Raw genomic sequence first — 15703 nt, 5'->3', positions numbered from 1 at the left:
AATGGTATTCATAAAGTGTTTCAAATTCTCTCCAGGATAATTCAAATTATTCCAAAACTATAAAATTATGCAAAGTTCCTTTCCTCTGTCTACACATATTTGAGACAGTTCTATTTTTTAATGACAACTTTTCATTTCAAAAAGAATTCAAATAGAATAGTTTTGAAAATATTTGAGACAGATTTTCTTCCTCCTCTCCCTTTCAGTCTCTCTCTTTATTTCTTTTCTTTCCCACCTCTTGTATGCATATTTTCCCAACAAATACTCCTAAACCCCCTGAAGAGAACTTAGCAGGCCCACAAAAAGGAATTCTAGACATAGTCACAGCAACTCAGAGACAGTGCACACATTAGAAAACCCACATCTCTGACCAGAGACAAATCCAGTGAAAGAGTCATTCCCAGTGATCTCTTCCAGCCACAACTAATATCTATAATAATAAAAGGGTAATATGCAAATTGACCGAATGACCAAACAGCAGAACGACCATCCTGGACGACCTTCTGGACGACCACACTATGACACCCACTGGCACCGGGCCAGCCAAGGCAGGTGCAATGTGATTGGTCAGGGGGCCCGCCATTGCCCCACAATCACCCCACAGAGGGAGGTCCAGGCCACCCTCTGTGGGGCAATCGATCGTGGGGCTCTGCAGAACCGGGGAACTGGGGGGGTGTGGCGGCGGATGCGGGCAGTGCCAGGCCAAGGCGGGTGCGGGCGGGGGGGCGGCTGCCACAACGGGGCCCGCAAGGCAGCTGGAGCTGTGAGGTAGCTGGGGCTGCATAGGCCTACCCTTGCACCAATTTTGTGCATTGGGCCTCTAGTTCACAGATAATACTGTATTTTTACAAAAATGAAAACTATCTTTCATCAGTTGTTGGAGGTGGTTGTTTTTATTTTGGTAGCAGTATTAATTTGCCCGTAGTTGATACATTTGTCTACATTTCTGTGTGTAAAATAAAGTTTGAGTGAGCCCCAGGTGCATTTCTGAAGCATTCATTTTCCCAACTTGTAGCTTCCTGATGCTGCAGTGGGTAGAAATATAAATAGGCAAGAGATAAAACGTGTCTGATAATAAGAGAGTCCATGGAAAGTTTCCGCAAGCCATAATGTTTTTACTGCTCATCCTTTAAAGGGCTTGCTTGTGGTGCTTAGACTAGGGAAAAGAGCCAGAGAGTAGAGTGATCACTTAACGTTCCTCTTATCTGTCCTTTTGATGTTGGCCCTTATTTCTTAGCTCCAAAAATAGTTGCAGTTGAAAGCAGCAACATATTTATCAGTATATTAGAAAAAACACCTAACAAACAATAACCTGGCAGACAGACAGATACATACATACATAGAACTATTTATAGATATATGTGGAGAAAGACAGAGGGAGAGGGAGAGGGAAATGGGAGAGGAGGTGTGTGTGTGTGTGTGTGTGTGTGTGTGAGTGTGTGTGTGTGTGTGTGTGGAGAGAGAGAGAGAGAGAGAGAGAGAATGAGCTTTATATTTTTTATTTCAGGACAAATTCTCTTCTAATCTCTTCTGAGTCCATGAACCAGATGTATTTTTTTTAATTTATCTTTATTGTTGAAAGTATTATAGATACTTCCATTCTTCCTCTAATTGACCCCTCCTCCCCACTCCTGCCCCCTCCCCAGGCCTTCACTGCACTATTGACTGTGTCCATGGGTTATACTTATGGAGTCCATATGAATATAATATTAACTAGAGTCCTGGTGCATGGATTCGTGCAGAGGGTAGGGGGCCCCTCAGCCTGGTCTTCACCCTCTCGCAATCCAGGACCCCTTGGCGTATGTAGCAGTGCACCAAGCGGCAGGTGGCCACGGAGGAGCCTGAGCCGGGGCTGGGCACCCTGCCGCTCACACTCATCCTGGCCCACTGTGCCTGCTGCTGCCACTTGGTAATGCTGCCACGGAGTCAGGAAAGGTTCCCACTGCTGCAGCTGCACTCACTAGCCATGGGTCCAGCTTCTGGCTGAGTGGCACTCCCCCTGTGAGAGCGCACTGACCAGCAGGGGGCAGCTCCTGCATTGAGCATCTGCCCCCTCTGGTCAGTGCACATTATAGCGACCGTTCGACCAATCATTCCAGTCATTCCAGTTGTTCAGTCATAACAGTCATTTAGGCTTTTATATATATAGACAGTATTGGATGACAGGTACTGAGAATATAAAACTTGTGAACATACAAATTTGATGGCACAGGTATGAGAGGTAAGAGAGAAGAAGGCAATCCACAAAGAATTAAATACTTTGACTTAATATCTAAGTGGTTGTTGTGGAAGTTTATAATATATGCATTTTGCTTTTTTAAAAATAACTTCAGTCATTATTGGCCCATTAGAAAGGTGTCCAAAATAATATTTGGCCTAGTCTAAAGAAGCCATCATTATATATTATTTGTGTATGCGAAATTAAAGAAAAATTGAGTAGTGATTCAGTTACCCAATAGATTTACTCCCATTTCCCTTCTATTTCAGCCTTTATGTATTCAGAGATGAGTACAGAACTTTATCATAGCATACCTTGATAGATTTAGTTAGTGCAATTAAACTGTAGTTAGTCTTTATCTTCTTGGACATTCATTCTTTTCTAACTAAATAAATGAAAATCATAATAATTAACATACATAATTATCTCAATCTCTTATCATTTCCCTACTTCTCCATTTAACAGACTACAAAGCATTTGAATATGCCTAAACTTGTTTAAACAGCAAAGTGATATCTCTAATTTGGTGTTTACTGAGGTAAAGAGACTGAGTTGCCCTGACCCAATGCCCTAAGCTTTTTCATTTAACGCAATGTCACTCATTATGGTTGTGACAGTCATTTCAGTAGCCAGAGGCCAATGTCAACAAGGACCTGGGTGCAAATTCCTGTCTCATGCTTTTCCTACTTGTATTGGTGTGTTTGTTAGTGGAATTGTAAATAATGAAACTGATTTTTTTGCTCTGAAAATGGATTCTATGTGATCAGGGACAAGTAAATTTACCTTAATGTCTTCATTTGCAAAATGGGCAAAATAAATTCATCTTCCTAATATAGCTTTTGTAGGAGTTATGTAAGATGAATTAACTCACTGGCTGGCATATCATAAGCTTTTAATAAAACTTATCATCATAATCACTACCATTATTCTCTTGATTGATGATCACAGAGATATTTCTTAGTTTTCTGATTAGACTATTCTCTTATGATATAATCCTGTAAGGGCAAGTCTAAAGATAGAGTACTTTATATTCCCCTATCTCCACTGTCATTTGATATATTGCTCATTTTTGTATAGCACAAGCTTAAATCAATAACTACCTTCCAATTATATTTAATGTGCCTGCTTTGAAAATCTAATCACAGCAAAGACAATTTACCAGTATAGTGATTGCAAGATTGTTTATCATAGATAAAAAGCCATAATTAACAAATGATCTAAATGATCATCAATAGAAAATTAAAGAAACTGTGGTTTATAGGACCCAATCTAATTTTTAAGAAGAATAAGAATGTTCAATATACTTTGATGTAAAAATACACCATGAAATATTTAATAAAAAGTGTTTTAGAGAAGTGTATATGTGCTGCATGTATGTATGCTGTTGATATTTTAAATTAAATATGTTGATATGTATTTTATATAGTATTTGCATATATACACACTTTATCATATGAGGTTATCATATCATGTAAAGAATATTTCTAGCCCTAACTGGTTTGGCTCAGTGGATAGAGCATCGGCCTGTGGACTAAAGGGTCCCAGGTTCAATTCTGGTCAAGGGCATGTACCTTGGTTGTGGGCACATCCCCAGTAAGGGGTGTGCAGAAGGCAGCTGGTCAATGTTTCTCTCTCATCGATGTTTCTAACTCGCTATCCCTCTCCCTTCCTCTCTGTAAAAAATCAATAATAATAATATAAAAATCAATATATATTAAAAAAAGAATATCTCTGAAGTGTGAAAATGTAGAGTTCATTCTTTGATATTGCATATGCTGTTGTATTATTTGTACTGCATTATTTGTGTAGCTTTACAAGTTGTAGCTCTTAAAAATCATTATTCTCACCTCCACATATGAAAGGAAAATAATTCTTATAAATGTAATCCATCTCCTTAGTGGTCTTAAGATGCTTCTATTTTCTATTTCATTTCTTTCTCTAAAGGGTTGACTTATCAAATCCTCAAGAGAAAAATTAATTTAACAGAAAAGGTAGGGTAAAAAGCAAGAGAGAAAAAATGTATGTAAAGGCTATAAACAAGCTTTTACAAAGGCAAATAAAAACGGATGGTTATGACTACAAAGATGTTTAAATCACAGTGGTGGTTTTCTTAAAAATCCACATGGAAGAATAAGTCTAGTCAATCTGCACTACCCACCTCATGCCCCAGTGAGCAGCAGCTACTAAACAAGCAACAAATAAGAATGCAGACTGTCTAGTTCCTCCTTTTAAATTTATTTGTATTTTATTGAATTTATTGGGTTGACATTGGTTAATAAACCATACAGGTCTAAAGTGTACAACTTAATAAACACAATCTGCATCGTGTGCTCACCACCCAAAGTCAAGTCTCTTTCCTCCCCCATTTATCCCACCTTTGCCCACTTCTACCTCCCCCACAGCCCCTTTCCTATGGCTATCACCATATTGCTGTCCCTATCTATATGTCATATATATATACATATATATATATATGTACATTTTTTTGTTGTTGCTTAATCTCTTTACCTTTTTCCATTCAGTTCCCCAACCCCCATCCCCTCTGACAGCTATCAGTCTGTTCATTGTATCTATGCTTCTGTTTCTGTTTTGTTTGTTAAATTATTTTGTATTAGATTCCACATATAAGAGATCATATTATATTTGTCTTTCCCTGGCTGGCTTACTTCACTTAGCATAATAATTTCCAGGTCCATCCATACTGTTGCAAAAGTTAAGATTTTCTTTTTTATGGCCGAATAGTATATTCCATTGTGTAAATATACCATAGCTTTTTATCCACTCATCTACTGATGGGTGCTTGGGCTGTTTCCAGATTCTTGCTATTGTAAATAATGCTTCAATAAACATAAGGGTGCATATATTTTTTCAAATTAGTGTTTTGGGTTTCTTTGGATATATTCCCAGAAGTGGGATCACTGGATCAAAAGATAGATTTCCCAGACAAAAAAAACAAAAGCTAAAGGAGTGCATTACCACCAAACTAGTATTGCAAAAAGTGTTAAAGGGCCTGCTTTAAGAAGAAAGAATAAAAGAAATATATATATGAAATATATATCGAGAGAGAAAAATAAACATAGGTATAAAAATAAAATGGCAATAAATAAGTACCTATCAATAATAACTTTAAATGTAAATGTATTAAATGCTCCAATCAAAAGACATAGGCTAGCTGAATGTATAAGAAAAACATAACCCATATATATGCTGTCTACAAGATACCCACATCTGAACAAAAGATGCACACAGACTAAAAGTGAAGGGATTGGAAAAAAATATTCCATGCAAATGGAAACAAACAAACCAAAAAGCTGGGTAGCGATGCTTATATCAGACAAAATAGACTTCAAAACAAAGGCTATAGCAAGAGATAAAAAGGACACTACATAATGATAAACGGAGCAATCCAACAAGAGGATAGAAACCTTGTAAACATGTATGCACCCAACATAGGAGCACCTAAATATATAAAGCAAATCCTGATGAATATAAAGGCAGAGAGCCACCCTAATGGTAGGGGATTTTAACACCCCATTGACACCGATGGATTGATCTTCCAGACAGAAATCAACAAGGAAACAATGGCACACACTAGGTCAGATGGATGTCACTGATAGTGCCTCCTTTTTAAATGTTTCAGCCCTGTGTATCTCTCTTCACTTCCAAATTTTAAGTTAAACTCAACTTCATTGGTAGGCTTCATGTTAACTCAAGCCAAGGAATCACATATACAGTTATTTTGAAATGTGTACATATACTTTTATTTGTACATTAATATTTTAAATAAAAAAGTTTTTCATTATGAATGTGATTATATGACAGTTCACAACCACTGAATTTGTGGTTTTAAAAAAGATTCAAGAAAAATATTACTTTTATTCAAATAGTGTAAAACAGCCACTATAATCCTGGCCAGGTGGCTCGGTTAGTTGGAGCACGCACAGAAAGGTTGTGTGTTCAATTTAGGTGTCATAACTGTAATAATTCAGAAACTCTGTCTTTGGCAGAAACTTTTTTGCTAACTTACATGAAACACGAGTTACAGCTTTCTTTTTTTGAGGGAACAAGAAAAGATTATAGACTGACAACTGAGGACAGAAGATGTCAACAGCAACAATTTCACAGGGAAATAGTACTTGAACTGAGGCTACCGATTCTTTCATGTCATTTCACCCCTGGTTATTTACACCCTTTTCCCACGAAATGAAACAAGCCTGTTCCTTGTACTGTCAGATGTGGAAGATAAATACAGCTCTCCTCCTTCATTCCACCTAGCAAGGTCAAAGTCCATGTGCCCAACTCTGAGTCTCACTGTTAAACAGACACTTTACTTTGTGTTTTCTGTTTTGGTCTCAGGAAAAGGTGTTCGTAAATGTGCCATATCATCCCTTAAACCCAACGTTCCTTCCCTATATTTTGATCACTGGCATTTAAATGGCCTCTAATTAGGATTTGCTTAAAATACCACTGGCTGAATTTCTACCAGAACATATTTTGAAACTGGCAAATATTGACAAAGCTTTTAGAAATGTTTAGCAAATGCCCACAAAATAGGGAAAGCATTGCTTTTATAGCCATTTTGACAATGCAATTATTTTACTGAAAAGTTGGTGGCATTGGACTAAAAGTCCTAGCTCATGCAGGACCAAAATTGGTTAAACAAACAATCAAATAAACAAATAAATTAATAAATAAATGATAAATCAATAATTATTTTCTATTCAAAAGTTTGAAATTGCCCTTTTTAATCAAGAAATACAAATTGCTACAAAATGGGCAGTTCTCATTTCAGTATTAATTCCCTTATGCAAAAAGTGACTCTGGATACAGCAGAGAAAAGTAGAAATGATCATTCCCAGTGTTATTAATAAAATGATTTGCTTTGTCTCTGGTCTCTACCAGTGAGGCTTCATTTCATTTTCCTGTGAAGCAGGGGACTTTATTAGCAGAGATCTATTTTCTGGTGGTGGTAGTGGTTGCTGTTTTTAAGATAATTGATATTTACTACATTAACGCTATGCCATCTTCTTTTCATCTCCAAAGTTGTCAAGAAATGAAATTTCTGCCATTATATCATGCATTTGGAAGAAAGTATTGATGTGCATGTGTGTGTGTGTGGGTGCAGCAGAAATGCATGTGAGATATTAGAATTAACTTCATATTTCATAAAAGGGAATTTAGCAACAATGTGGGTATCTTTGCTCTCTAAACCCTATTGTGCCTGATATCCTCATTTCAAAAGAAAGCTATGGGTCCACATCAAGCTATATGTGACCCATAAGTTAGAGATATTGATGTGAGTAAATGAAAGAAAAAAATATGATTTAGCACAGAGAACAGAGCCAACAGTCCACTTCTTAGATTAGCGGTAGTACTCTTGTCTTCTATCAATGTCTCTTTGGTGACTCTTCAGTTTTAAGTAAAGGACTGTGCTGATCAGATCACAAAAGTGGAGTCTGTCCATCTGGCACTGAAATGTCTTGGCTTCCAGGACAGAGGAAAGATGAGATGATTGTGGCTGGTGATGAGTATACTTGACTGCTTAATGCCATGATACGCATCTGGAAAACAGAGGCTCCGTGACTATACTAATAACCCATGAGAGGCACTATTCCTTCAGTTATCTGTAGCTTTCTCAGATTTGGTCATCCATCTCCTTGGCACAGTTGAAGTGTAGTCCATTGCCATTTTATAATGTGATACCTATTTTAAGCAACAACAACAAAAAATTAACATTTAATCCAGCATTAACTGTGTGCAACACATGTACTTGTCATGAGACATGCATTATTTAATAATGACAAGCAAAATAATGATCATGCAAAGATCTCCTCACTTTGTCCTCATCAATCTGGTGATGAGGACAAAGTGAGGAGATCTTTGCATGATCATTATTTTGCTTGTCATTATATATATATTAGTTTTTTAAATTTATCTTTATTGTTGGAAGTATTACAGACATATAGATGTTCCCTTTGGTGTTTTTTTCCTCCATTGGCCCCCTCCACCCTGCATGTACCCCTCCCAGGCATTATTGTCTGTGTCCCTGGGCTATGCACATATGTATATAAATTCCCCTCTTAGTCAATCCCCACCCAACCCCCGCCTTCCCTCTAAAATTCATCAGTCTGTTCCATCCTTCTATTTCTCTAGATCTATTTTGTTCATCAGTTTCTTTTGTCTATTAGAAATTAAAGTGGATTTTGCAGATGTGATTAAAATTAAGGACCCTGAGATGGAGAGATTATACTGGATTATCTGGGTGGTCCATTCTAATCCTAAATCTTTACAAGTGCAGAATCTTTTCTGGCTGGTTAGAGAGCCAGGGAGATGAACCTATGTAAAGGACTTTATGTATCCTTGTTGGGTTTGAAGATGGACAGAGGAGGCCATAAGCCAAGGATTGAGGGGCACACTTTAGAAACTCGATAAAGCAAGGAAATAGGCCTGCAGAAAGAATGCATTTCTCCCAACATCTGGATTTTAGTCCAGTGAAATTTGTGTCAGAATAGTCAACTGTAAGGTAATACATTTATATTGTTTAAGTCACCAAGTTGGTGTTAATTTGTTACAGCGTCATTAGGAAATCGATATATTCATGAAATTCCCAAAATTTTACTTCAAGTGTGTAGCATTTTCTCCATTTCAAAGATATCCAAACTGAAACAAAGAACAATTTACATAAATTGCCAATGGTAACATAAGAAACCAACTGCAAAATCAATATTAATATTTAGGCTTGGTCTTGTACAGTCCTTTAAGAGTGATTAGTTCTTCATGTATAATACATAATGAGGTATCAGTCCATCTTTTAATGAATGTATTAGCTAAATTAATTAATAAAAATAATAATATAAATATAGTAAGGTTGTACCACTTATATTGCTCAAAGTGATGAAAACAATTCTCGAGAGAAGTCTCTAGGATAGTCAATCCTAATGGAAAAAGATATTTTAATGGATTAATCAGTTTTTTAAATTAAAGAGTACGATAGATATGCTTGAAAAGACAGACAATAACTAGTGTTGGAGAGGATGTGGAGAAGTTGGAATCCTCATACCTTGCTGGTGGGAATGTAAAAGGGTACAGTGCTCTAGGAAACTTTTTGGGAATCCCGCAAGTTAAACATAGAATTACTATGTGACCAAGCAATACCTAGATGAACTGAAAAAATATGTCCACACAAAAACATGTATATACATGTTCATTATAACATTAATCATAGTATCCGGAAAGTAAAAACAAAAAACACCCAAATATTTATCAACTGATGAATGGATAAGCAAAATGTAATGGATCTATCTAATGGAGTATTATTCACCCACAAAAAAATAAAGTACTGATTTGTTCTACAACATGGATCGGATGACCTTGAATACATTATGCTAAGTTGAAAAAGCCAGACACAAAATGCTGCATATGATACGATTCATTTATATACAATGTCTGAAATAGGCAAATCCATAGTAACAGAATACTAATTAGTGGTTGCCAGAAGGTAGGAGGAGGGGTACTAGGGAGTGACTGCCAATGAGAATAAGTTTCCTTTGGGTGATGTTGAAAATGTTCTGAAATTAAATAATGTTGATGATAACACAACATTGTAGATATACTAAAAATCAGTAAAAAGGTATAAATGTTATGGTGTGAGAATTATATCTCAAGGGAAAAAGAATTTAAAGGGATGGATGCCTTTAGAAAACCAAGCATGAAAATTTGGATCCAGAGAACTCAATATTTTATAAGCACTTTTCATCACTGATACCTATGCCTATAGTTTGAACAAGTTGTAGCCAAGTTCATATTTGATATGCTCTCACTACAAATATAATAAAGGACATTTTGAATTAAATTTGGATCATTAAATGTCAATAAAAGGGTTATAAAATGTATTTATGATTTTTAAATACCAGAATATAATCACAAGGAGAATAGACACAAATTGATTTGAGCTAAATTTATAAGTGCAAATGCATTCACATTTAAGGTCAATACTTTGTCCTCTGAAACTTTCTTGCTTGACTTGAATATTCTTCTGATTTGCTGTGTCAGGGTTTACTAGCACAATATATAAAGCCTTTAGCTTCTAAAATATTGCTGTTTACCCCAGAAAATCTGCATGCACTATATCACATGAAATTTTAATTGAGACATTTGTTCTATAATAATGTAGCCTTGCATTGTTCTATTTGCTTACATAACAATATCTCAATTGATTATACTCATTCATTGTTAATTAGCTTCTTACTAAAGGGTAAGAGTTTCTATAATATTCTTAGCAAATAAAATAATGGAATATAAAGAAACTTAAGAGATTCTGAAGTGTCTACCATATTCCCAGACGAGCTACTTCAGTAGTTAAGTATAACGTCAGTCTATTATTGGATGCTGGGCCCTCCCTTTAAAAACAAGGGGAAACCTGCCAACCTGCTAAGTGCACTTGTATCATCAACAGGAGGGAAACCCACAAGAATAACAACACAGTTCCAGCCAGGAACTATGTAAATACTTAAATTTTTTGGAGAACATGTTTAGAGAAAAGTTTTCTTTTTTCTTTCACAGATTTTTTTTTTAATGTATCAAAGATATGTGAGGGCTTTAAATGTAATCCTTAGAAATCCCCTGCTTGTCTTTAATAATTGCAAAACTACTTGACAACACATAAAGGTTGGTTCTTTCCGTTTTGAAGTCACTGATAGTATTCCACAAGTTTCTTTTGTTGCATAGTCTTCAAAAGACAAATTCCAGATTTTTCATTTGACACCTGCATGTCTTGAATCTGTAATGGATACCTTTTGTTCCAGGTGAAAAGTAATAGGAAAATACACCAAGGCCTGGAATTCTAATTCTTATTGAAGCACTGGGTCAAACATTAACAATTTAAGAGATGGTTAAATTCCATTTTGAAAGACAATTAATCCGATGTGGCTATGGGTCTGTAAAAGGTACTCCTGGAAGAGAAAAAATACAAAAGGCATGGGTGATTGCAATCACCTGGGTATATATGCTGGTTTGGGCGGTTCTCCTTGTAATACTCCCTATCCACCCTGCTCTGTGCATTTGCATTGAAATTAATTGGAAACCTTCACTAAAGGAGTCAATGAATAGAGTGCCAAAATGTTTCCACTTTTCAAGCTTTAGTGAATTGCAATTATTGGAAATTAAGCAAAAGTGAACATATTGAAATACATCTCTACAAAAACAAGGAGGAATGTAACAAATCAAATACAGAGAGCAAACATAGAATTTAGTATCAAAATTATTAATTGTGCTCTGTGATATCTTGATTTGGGGAGAAATCTGTGAATAGAGCTTATAGTTTTAATTGGATTCATATTTATTCTGAGAAGGCCTCTAATTCTGTAGCTACTAAATTTGGCTAAATATTCAAATGAATCATAAATAAATAAAAATCATTTGATGAGTTTCGATTTGTAAACATACTTGTCACAGAAATGGAACAAAAAAAAGTCCCAAAATTTGTATGGAACCACAAAAGACCCCAAAGAGCCAAAACAACACTGGGGGGTCAGGGGGGGGGGCGGCTTAGAAGCTGGAGGTGTCACACTCCCTGATTTCATACTATATCACAAAGCTATCAAACAGTATGTTATTGGCTTAAAAAAGACACATAGATCAATAGAGAGAGAGAGCCCAGAAATAAACCCACAGCTACTTAGTAATTTAATCTCAGAGATACAGGCAAACCTCACTTTATTGCACTTCACTGATGATGTGTTTTTACAAATTGAAGGCAAGACACTTCACCAGTATAATGATTACTACTTACTTTATTGCCATACTTGCTTTATTGCAGTGGTCTGAAACCAAACTCGCAATATCTCAGAAAAGAACAATATTCTCAATTCAACTTTCATTGATATGCATAAATATTTTAGCTCAAATATTTTCACAAGTACCATCATTTTACCTCCATTCAAAGTACTTTTTAAACAAATATGTTTACAAATCAACACTCATCAGATGATCTTTATTTATTTATGATTCCATTTGAATACTTAGCCAAATTGAGTTGCCACAAAATTGGAGGCCTTCTCAGAATAGATATGAATCCAATTAAAATTATAACTTTATTCAAAGATTTTTCCCCCAAATCAAGATATCACAGAGCATAATTACTTAATTTTGATACTAAATTTTATGTTTGTTCTCTGTATTTCATTCGTTCCCTTCCTCCTTGTTTTTATAGAAATATATTTCAATATCATCACTTTTGCTTTATTTCCAATAACTGCAATTCACTAAAGCTTGAAAAGTGGAAACATTTTGACACTCTATTCATTGAATCCTTTAGTTAAAGGTTTCCAATTTATTTCAAATCAAATGCAACCAAAATTTGTTTTCTTTTTTAAAAATTATCAATAGCATCTGTAATAATTGTCTAATATATTACCTTTTACTAAATGAAGTTTTAAAACATTACTTATATTCTACAAATTTGATTAAAAATGGAATTATTTTTAGAATGAATTCATTTTCTTTTGGAATCAGGTGACACTGATATAATATTGATATTATTTAATGCTACCAAGTTCTGCTAGTGGAACTAACATGCTAACATTTTTCATACATGCATAGAAAACTTGAAATTAAAAATTAATGAAATGTGTATGAAAAATTACTTGATCTAAATTAAAAAGAATGTGTAGTAATTTGAAATTTTACTTTCTGCAGCTCCTATGTAAAATTACTGTTTTTGTAAATTCTTCTTAAGACAATCATTAGCTTTTGAAGTAGATGCAAATGCTTATTTAGCAGATATGTTTCTATGTCCATATATATGTCCAGTGACATCACCACAACCCTCATGAAGGATGGTAAATATTCCCAAATAATTAGTGTAATTTAGCATTAATCAACTTTCTTGGGAAATGAAAATGTAATACTTATTTTTTACATGCATTTTTATTTTTGAGCTCATTACTGCTTAAAGAGTATTTTTCTAAAAGACAAAAAGCAAATATTGTAGATTTACACTACAGAACTACTATTGTAAAAGGTTTCAGACTGCCTCCATAAACCCAATGGCTAAAGTAATTACCCTTTCTTTTCTTCACATATTTCATATACAAATAACCTATAATTTTTCTTATTTTCCACTGACCCTACTAAGTGGTTGTCTGGAGGCCTTGTGCATCTTGAAGCTGGCCACTTGGGCCATAGTATAACTGGCTGTAGCATCAAGTAGCTGGCAGAAGCAGCAGAGTTGAGTACTTTTTTCCATTATTGACTAAAACCAGAAAGATATACCTTATCCAAGCTTCCCCTGTCAACAAACACTTTGTTTTTATTTAACTTTATTGTTGAAAGTATTACAGATGTTCCCTTTTTCCCCCATTAATACTTCCACCCTCCTCCCCAGGCCATCACCACACTATTGTCTGTCCATGAGTTATGCATATATGCATATAAATTCTTTGGTTAATCTCTTCCCACCCCACCCCATGACATTTGTCAGTCTGTTGTATGTTTTAATGTCTCTGGATCTATTTTGTTCATCAATTTGTTTTGTTCATTTGATTCCACATATAAGTGAGATCATGTGATAGTTGGCTTTCTCTGACTGGCTTATTTCACTTAGCATAATAGTGTCCAGGTCCCTCCATGCTGTATCAAAGGGTAAGAGATCCTTCTTTCTATAGCTGCATAGTATTCCACTTCATTTTATTATCAAGTACCTGCTAGCTAATACTTAAAAGAGAAATATTTGATTAATTCTGGAAAAGTTTAGAGTAGCAGGGATGCATTGTCACTGATCTTCTTAAGATTTAATGACCTGTTAAAGTAAAATTTACTACATGTACATATCGACACTATTAGATGAGACCATGACAGAAGCTAGAAGTTTAAAGTCAAAGAATAATTAATTCATTTTGGCTTATTTTAATGTAGCTACTAATAATAATTTGCTGTTCTTTTTTTAAAAATGAAGAATGCAGAACTAAACAGAATGCTGGGGGGAAAAGAAATTAATTAGAACTACTGCATGCAAAATAGGATGTATGATCTTTCTAGCTTATAACCAGTAAACTACAACATTTAGTAAAACAAAGTTTTAAATAATAATAATAATAATAATAATAATAATAATAATACTGCTTTTTCTCATCCTTTGAAGCCAAGAAACACTTAAACCCCAAATATTGAATATCTATAGCATGTATCTAGAAATTTATATTGGCTTCTAGGGTGGAGTTTAAGCATCCTTCATGGAGGAGTCACCACTTCTTCCCCAACAATGGGTCTAATCCTTCCTTAGTGTCTAAATAATGTTTATTTGCCATTGTGCTAGTACTTGAAGCCATCATGCCGTGTAATAAGTTGACAGATACACGGTGTATTCAGTTGAACTACTTTTCTCTCTGTGCAGTTGGAGTGAAAGGTTGAGTTGCCTGGGGCATATAGGTTAAATGCAGGAAAGCTTTGATAGCTTTCTCACTTAAGATATTAATTTTTCTCATTTGAGATGTTTGCTCCTACACTACTAGGACCCTGACAATAACCTGAAAATGGCACAAATACCCGATAGCATTGTCACAATGCAGGCTACTACCTTCTCTTGAGGAAAGGAAGAATTTTTTTAACATTAGCTCTCCCACTGGTCTATATTGTTAAAAAGGTAAATTAGTGATAAAGAGATAATATGATTCAGACCATTTTTAGTACAGTTGTGATTTTCTGAACCAAAGTGAAAGTTTTATAATTTTATCATTTAAAAAGGTAGCAAAAGGATGTTAGTACTATAAAATAAAGAAAATAGAACTTCTATAAAAAGAAAGGAAATAAAACTAAAAATTAGCAAATAAAAATATTTATATTAGAAAAATCTAGACAAAGATTTTCATAGTTTCATGTTAGTTCAAATCTGTATTTTAGGAATGAGGGGAAGAAGTTTTTGTTTTTCTTTTTCAATTTGTAAAAATAAAATAAAATAACAAGATGGCTTTAAGACTATAACCAAATATACATAGAAACTAATATTTAGACACTAGCAAGATTGGAAGTAGTTAAAGATATAACCCTGTATTATAACATAGATGAATCCAACTTTATCTCCCCTCACCCAATACCCTCATTATGTGTACTGCTAGCCACCCTCCTCCCATTCACAATGAAACTTCCTATATAATAAAAAGGTAATATGCAAATTGACCCTCATGCCCTCGCACAAGATGGCCGCCCCCATGTTGTCACAAGACAACCACTCCCATGTGGTCACAAGATGGTTGCCTCATGTGGTCACAAGATGACCATGCCCCTGTTGTGACAAGATGGCTGCCCCCCCATGTCATCACAAGATGGCCGCCACAAGATGGCAGGCAAGGGAGGGCAGTTGGGAGAGAACATGCCAGCAGGGGAGGGCAATTGAGGGCAACCAGGCTGGCAAGGGAGGGCAGTTGGGAGAGAACATGCCAGCAGGGGAGGGCAGTTGAGGGCAACCAGGCTGGGGTGACCAGGCTGGCC

Source organism: Eptesicus fuscus, chromosome 16 (genome assembly GCF_027574615.1).
Source record: "Eptesicus fuscus isolate TK198812 chromosome 16, DD_ASM_mEF_20220401, whole genome shotgun sequence".
NCBI lineage: Eukaryota > Metazoa > Chordata > Mammalia > Chiroptera > Vespertilionidae > Eptesicus > Eptesicus fuscus.
Note: the sequence above shows the minus strand (reverse complement) of the source record.